At 40.0% G+C, this 7531-nt stretch overlaps 1 long non-coding RNA gene across 1 annotated transcript; it reads right to left on the bottom strand.

Annotated features, from left to right (window-relative positions):
- Nucleotides 1-842: 842 nt before the first annotated feature.
- Nucleotides 843-6944, bottom strand: LOC138956368 (uncharacterized). Its single transcript, XR_011452634.1, has 4 exons — nucleotides 6734-6944; nucleotides 6061-6192; nucleotides 4724-4806; nucleotides 843-1937 (listed from the first exon to the last, which is right to left on the bottom strand). It is a non-coding gene; the product is annotated as an uncharacterized lncRNA (long non-coding RNA).
- Nucleotides 6945-7531: the final 587 nt, after the last annotated feature.

A 7531-nucleotide genomic window follows, 5' to 3' on the forward strand; every position in this document is an offset into this window, starting at 1 on the left:
CTGCTGTGCTTTTGTCAGAAAATACCCCTCCTATCATGAGACTGATCATGACTCGAATCAGTTTCCGCGGCCGGGGAGCAGTTTGTACTTTGCAGTTTGAAGGGGTCGCTCATTATTTGACGTGAGCATCAGAATAAGTGGGGGTGGCTGTTCTGTGAGCTGACTGCCCAAATCAGACCAAATGAGTGCAGACATCCTCTCTTTAAAGCTATAGATGAAAGGTGTAACTAACAAAATTAGTTCAGAAAAATAATAAGCACGAAAAACAGCCAGGCTGCTGAATAATGCTATGCGTCAAAGTGATGGGTGCTCTTGCCACAAGACAAATCCCGGGCAGATTTGATAATTGTGACCCTCCACCTCGAAATGAGTCGCATGTCACCTCGCGCGGTTCTGCGCTAGGCTTAATATAAGTCCGGGGAGTGTCTGCACTCTAAACAAAAGTGTTCCACTCCTGAACACCCTTTCTGTAACCACTTCTGAACACCCTTTTAGTAGAACACTTTTGGAACACTTTTGGAACACAAAAAGTGTTCTATACACAAAAAAGTGTTCCAAAAGTGTTCCAAAAGTGTTCCAAAAGTGTTCACATCTGAACACTTTTAAGTGTTCACCCTGCTGTAACCACTTCTGAACACATAAAAGTGTTCAGGTCAACACTTTTAGAACACTTTTGGAACACTTTTGGAACACTTTTAGAACACTTTTGGAACACTTTTAGAACACTTTTGGAACACTTTTGGAACACTTTTAGAACACTTTTGGAACACTTTTAGAACACTTTTAGAACACTTTTGGAACACTTTTGGAACACTTTCATCCTGCACTGTCATACAATTCAGAAAGACATTAAAATCAAATTTTGTGAGCAAAGAAGCATTTTTAATTGACAAAAAGAAATGTCTGCAGCAGTCGCAGAACAAACGGGTCTGGGGTAGGAATTGTTGAACACATAATATACCGAGCAACAAAATTCGTCATTGTTTGATTGACAAAATCTTCATCAATTATAGAGTTAGAATTATTAAACTACAAAAGTTTAATGAAGGCATGTTTGACCTTGCTTTTGTGTGATTATTTTGATGCTGTGACTGTTTTAACACACGGGACAAGCAGGTTTATCGTAAAACACATAATGCGCGCTGTAAAACACATAATGCGCGCTCGCAGCACGTGCAAGTAGAGCAGGAGAAATCTGATGTGTGAGATGTGTTCACTAATGCATTAGCAACCAAAAGAGACCATGGCACGCTTGCTGCCAGTCTCACTTTTGAAACAGCCAGGATGCCAAGATTGACACCACCAAAATGCCAGGTCGATTTAAAGCTGGGGGTGATCCAGAAGCGCTGGCATGTGCTTTAAACGTGCATGTGTCAACAGTTTATCACCTTCTGCAATGTTCTGGTGACATTGGAAGCACTGCAGTTATGCAACGCGGTAGATTTTTTCGCATTACCCCAATAAGACAAGATCGCAATTTCCTTCCACAACGTCTTCGACATCGATTCAATTCAGCCGCTGACAATACCAGGAACATCACTGGAAGCAACCAGTGTCCGATCAGTGGCCAGAGAACGCGATGAAGACTGACTGAGCGAGACCTCCAAAACTTCGTTTTGTCCCGTGTGTTGAAACAATCGCAGCATCAAAATACTCACGCAACAGCTGTGTCAAACATGCCTTCATCAAAATGTTGTGGTTTGATAATTCTAACTCCATAATTGTTCGAGATTTTGTCAATCAAACATTGCATAATTTTTTCGCGTTTCTTTTGTTGCTCGGTATATGTTGCTATTAAATAATATGAACGGAGCTCTGGTAAACCCCATCTTGAAAGTTCACACACGAAAGTCCGATAACAAAAACACCCTTCAGAGTTGGGAGGATTCCAGGCCCTTGGTCTTTGGTTAAGTTTTCAACTCGCTGTCCGGAACATCCTGTTCGAAATAAAAGTGAGTTTTAGAACATGATGCATTTCCAACTCTTAACAGGTTTGTATTAAACGTTTGTACTTAATTGATAACACTGAAGTGTAAATCTTAACTACTAGTGGACTTTTTCTTGCTGTCAGCAGATCTCCAACAATCGCAGTTACAGGTAAACTTTTTTTTATTCCAGAACGGGCATAGGTCACATAACAGAGAACAAATACGTCACGTCCAATTCGCTCTCACCTTCCCAACACACAATGACACTCGCATGCACGCACATGCACACACGACTGAATGTAAAAAGTAATCCCTCTTGAAGCAGGAGTCTGACCCTAAGAACAACAAGTCGCGTAAGGCGAAAATACAATATTTAGTCAAGTAGCTGTCGAACTCACAGAATGAAACTGAACGCAATGCCATTTTTCAGCAAGACCGTAGACTCGTAGCATCGTCAGTCCACCGCTCATGGCAAAGGCAGTGAAATTGACAAGAAGAGCGGGGTAGCAGTTGCGCTAAGAAGGATAGCACGCTTTTCTGTACCTCTCTTTGTTTTAACTTTCTGAGCGTGTTTTTAATCCAAACATATCATATCTATATGTTTTTGGAATCAGGAACCGACAAGGAATAAGATGAAAGTGTTTTTAAATTGATTTGGACAATTTAATTTTGATAATAATTTTTATATATTTAATTTTCAGAGCTTGTTTTTAATTCGAATATAACATATTTATATGTTTTTGGAATCAGCAAATGATGGAGAATAAGATAAACGTAAATTTGGATCGTTTTGAAAATTTTTATTTTTTTTTACAATTTTCAGATTTTTAATGACCAAAGTCATTAATTAATTTTTAAGCCACCAAGCTGAAATGCAATACCGAACCCCGGGCTTCGTCGAAGATTACTTGACCAAAATTTCAACCAATTTGGTTGAAAAATGAGGGCGTGACAGTGCCGCCTCAACTTTCACGAAAAGCCGGATATGACGTCATCAAAGACATTTATCAAAAAAATGAAAAAAACGTTCGGGGATTTCATACCCAGGAACTCTCATGTCAAATTTCATAAAGATCGGTCCAGTAGTTTAGTCTGAATCGCTCTACACACACACACACACACACAGACAGACGCACATACACCACGACCCTCGTTTCGATTCCCCCTCGATGTTAAAATATTTAGTCAAAACTTGACTAAATATAAAAAGTAGAATTAAAATAGGTCTTTCGCAAGGATTTCATTAGCGCGTGGCCACTCTGGAAAATGGCACTCTACAAATTGTTTATATAAGGTAAGCAGTAAACCGTACTGCTAATGTGGCGAGGCCTTGAGCACGCCCGTTTTCCTTAACTCGTTCTTAACCTATGTGAACCCAGGGAAAACACCTTGTCAACAATCACTGGAAGCCAAAGATCACTGTCGCAATTAATCGTGAACTCCGATGAGTTTTAGTTCAAAGAAAAGGGTGTCATATTGAATGCACCCTCTAGTAATCCGTTTGTAAAGAAACTACCTAAGTTTTGTTGGTTTGATCTAAATAATGAATTATAAGGAAATCATTTATTATGTAATGTATTCTATATTATAGAATGCATTCTATAACGTCCCGAACTGCCTTCTATGATAAAATGCATTCTATTTACACAAAATACCAAAATGCTTTTTATGATAGAATGCGTTCTTTAACGTCCTGAAATGCATTATAATTTATATGCATAATGTCCCGAAACTACAACAGGACAGCCCCGCAAAGAAAAGCAGAACTACACACACACACACACACACAGCCACACACACGCACAGAGAGAGAGAGAGAGAGAGAGAGAGAGAGAGAGAGAGAGAGAGAGAGAGAGAGAGACAGAGACAGAGACAGAGAGACAGAGAGAGAGAGACAGAGAGAGAGAGACAGAGACAGAGAGACAGACAGACAGAGAGACAGAGACAGAGAGACAGAGACAGAGAGACAGAGACAGAGAGAAAGAGAGAGCTGTGTGTGAGAGTGTTTGCTTTCGAAGCAGGGACCATACCGAGCTGGCCTGTAGAAGTTTTGTGGCGCTTTATGAAATGCATTCTATCATAAGAATGCATTCTATCATAAGAATGCATTGTTGGACGTTATAGAATGCATTCTATCATAGAATACATTTCTGGGCAAATGACAAGTATGATTGAATGCATTCTATATTATACAATGTTTTCTATTTTATAGAATGCATTCTATAAATATAGAATGTGTTCTATGATATGGAATGCATTCTTTAATATAAAATGCATTCTAATTTCTATCATAATTTTCTAAAATATTTCATTATTTAGATCAAACTAACCAAAACTTACAAACGGATCGCTTTTAACTCACGTGATCTCAAGCTAAACCTACGTGAACCGAAGGAAAACACCTTGTCAGCGACCATTGGAGGCCAGCGATCACTGTCAAAACCAATCATAAACTCCGATGAAAATATTTTCAAAAGAAAAGGGTGTCATATTGAATGCACCCTGCATACACTGTTAGCGGCAATGGCAGATCCAAGCAGATCAGCAGCGTGTTGTCTGTTGGCCATGCTTTGACTAAAACTGGCCTCAGTGTTTACGGCACTACTCTACCATAACGAATGGAAATTCTGAGTAGACTTAGTTCAGGAAAACATTTTATCATTGCAGGCCTCAGCACTCACTGAACTTAAAAATATGTATGTTTTTTCCACCTTTTAAGGAGAAGACTGCAAAATAAGGCAGCATTCTCAAAATGTAAAGTTCTGCGCTGTATCCCACAGAAAGCTTAAACTTACATGAATGAAGTGCATCCACAAGGTTTCGTCGCATTACTGTTAGCTCCATCTCCAGAAAGTGCCTCAGCCAAGCAGTATGGTTCCTGCACACACAAGATGCATGTTAAGAAATCAAACACTATTTTACTGAAGTTCCACATCGTAGCAACACTGACAAGTGTTCTGATTCTCATACTTTTGTTTATTGTGAAACTGTGTATCAACATTTAGATTTCTGTCAAATGTGGAAGGAGAGGGGGCTGGCTGTGTGTGTGTGTGTGTGTGTGTGTGTGTGTGTGTGTGTGTGTGTGTGTGTGTGTGTGTGTGTGTGTGTGTGTGTGTCCACATATGAGTTTGGCGACTGTCTGGTGTGTTTTGCACGGAGATATTAATTTTGAAACAGAGTATTTCAGCAAATAGTATAATCAATGATTCCGCAACCGCCGGCACAATTGGCCTAGTGGTAAGGCGTCCGCCCGGTGATCGGGAGGTCGTGGCTTCGAACCCCGGCCGGGTCATACCTAAAACTTTACAAGAAGAGCAAACGCTCGATCGAGTCACTTTCGCAGTTCTGAATATTATATGAGGCATCAGATGGACAGGAAGAAATTGCTATTCACAACACAATGAGTCACGTTCACATAAAATTTGAGCCCGGTCACTTTTATAGTTTCCGAGAAAAGCCCAACGTTAAGTTGTGTGTTGCCGAACAGAAAAGGCTAGTTATCTCCCTTGTTTTTCTGATAACGTTCGTAAAAGGCTACAGATGTAAATACTTTGATGTAAAGAATAATCCTACAAAGTTTCAATCACATCCGATGAACTTTGTCAAAGATATAAAATGTCTAATTTTTCCTTTGACGCTGACCTGTGACCTTGAAAAAGGTCAAAGGTCAACGAAACCATCGTTAAAGTGTAGAGGTCATTGGAGGTCACGACTAAACAAAATATGAGCCCGATCGCTTTGATAGTTTCCGAGAAAAGTCCAACGTTAAGGTGGTGTCTACGGACGGCCGGCCGCAAAAACTAACACTGACCGATTACATAGAGTCACTTTTTCTCAAGTGACTCAAAAATTGGCAATCTCGTGGCTGCTCCGCCTGGCGTCTGGCATTATGGGGTTAGTGCTAGGACTGGTTGGTCCGGTGTCAGAATAATGTGACTAGGTGAGACATGAAGCCTGTGATTCTGTCTTGTGTGTGGCGCACGTTAAATGTCAAAGCAGCACCGCCCTGATATGGCCCTTCGTAGTTGGCTGGGCGTTAAGCAAACAAACAAACAAAACTTATCAGATCAATTTGAAAGTCAATATTTCTCTGCAAAACTACACACTATATGCAAATGCAGGACATGCGTACCTTGGTAAACACGTCTGGGTTGCCGTCAGTGCCTCCTGTTCATCCTCAGTGCAATTCAGAAGAAATGTGCGCAGGTTACGCCCACATCGATTCGCCACATGGGCACATCAGCTCAAACGGCTTCCCAGTTCCCTGAAAGTGTGATAGATCTGTGAAATCAAATACAACCAAGCATGCATAGAATTATTCTAAATTGCGCACACAATCAACCTGGCCACTATTATGATGAATGTTGTTCATTAATGTATGCTGTTTTTAGCCTACCGCTTCACTTTTATATCTAGCGTGCAGATCGTGCATCTATGATCTAACCAAAGGAAGAAGAAGAATCCGAAAATCTGCAAATGTATTGCTCTGACCACAGGCGGAAGGTATCGTTCACTGGACCACCATTATAATTATAAGGAACCCCTGGACATACAAGTATAACAATAACACAAAGCCAAGCACATCAACCAGAATAAAAAAAATCAACATCAAATTGAAATAGAGTTTATTTACCAACGCAGAACTAATGTAAAAGGTCCACTGATCAGCTGAAACCGTTGCGACAGCAAAATTAGAGAAATTGTCTTCAAACGTCCACAGATACAAGTAACAGGAACATGTTACAACAAAAATACGAGTGACTAAGCTTAGATGAATTAATACAAAATCTCAGCAAGCAACTTACAGATAACAATTGGAAATCCTGAGCCAAATCAACGCAGCGACAACGCAGACAGGTCCACAGATCTAAAAGTGTCAACGTTCTTTTTTGGTCCAGCTGAAGCATGATGGGACAATTAGTAACATTATTAAATTGTAAAAATAAAAATGCTAATACTTACCGCTTATTAGATGTCTCAGATGAAATAAATGTTTGATGAAAAAATATAAGCACAACACGATCAAAAACAAAAACAATAAAACGTCCCACAGCGGTCTAGGGGGTATAAAAATTATATACTCTAAGCGACGCTAGATCCCGACGAGTCTCCGTAGCTCAATCTGTAGAGCGCTGACATGGCAAGGCGAAGGTCTCGGGTTCGAATCTGCTCATGGCCCAAATATTTTTAATGTATTATTTTATTCGGAGCATGACTAAAAGACGAAGTGGAACACTTGTTGAACACGTGTGTTCACCTGGTGTTCCACTGTGCAAAAAAGTGTTTACCATGTGTTCCAAAAGTGTTCAGGTAGCAGAAGATGCTTCAGGATAACACATTGAGAACACTTTCTGTGTTCCAAAAGTGTAAAAATGTGTTCACCCTAACACTTTAAGTGTTCACCCTAAACACTTTCAGTGTTCTCAAAGTGTTATAAAATTTAGAGTGTGGTAACAGTGTGAGGATCACCTTAGTCACAGGCTTATAACTCAAAAAGTGTTGGCTCGTTTCTAAAACGGGTTTCACCACTGGATAGAGCATAAAGAACTCTTTAAGAAAATGTAAAAATATAAAAAATCATGCAAAGGTGACATGCGACTCAT

The sequence above is a fragment of the Littorina saxatilis genome, unplaced genomic scaffold (genome assembly GCF_037325665.1).
Source record: "Littorina saxatilis isolate snail1 unplaced genomic scaffold, US_GU_Lsax_2.0 scaffold_2785, whole genome shotgun sequence".
Lineage (NCBI taxonomy): Eukaryota > Metazoa > Mollusca > Gastropoda > Littorinimorpha > Littorinidae > Littorina > Littorina saxatilis.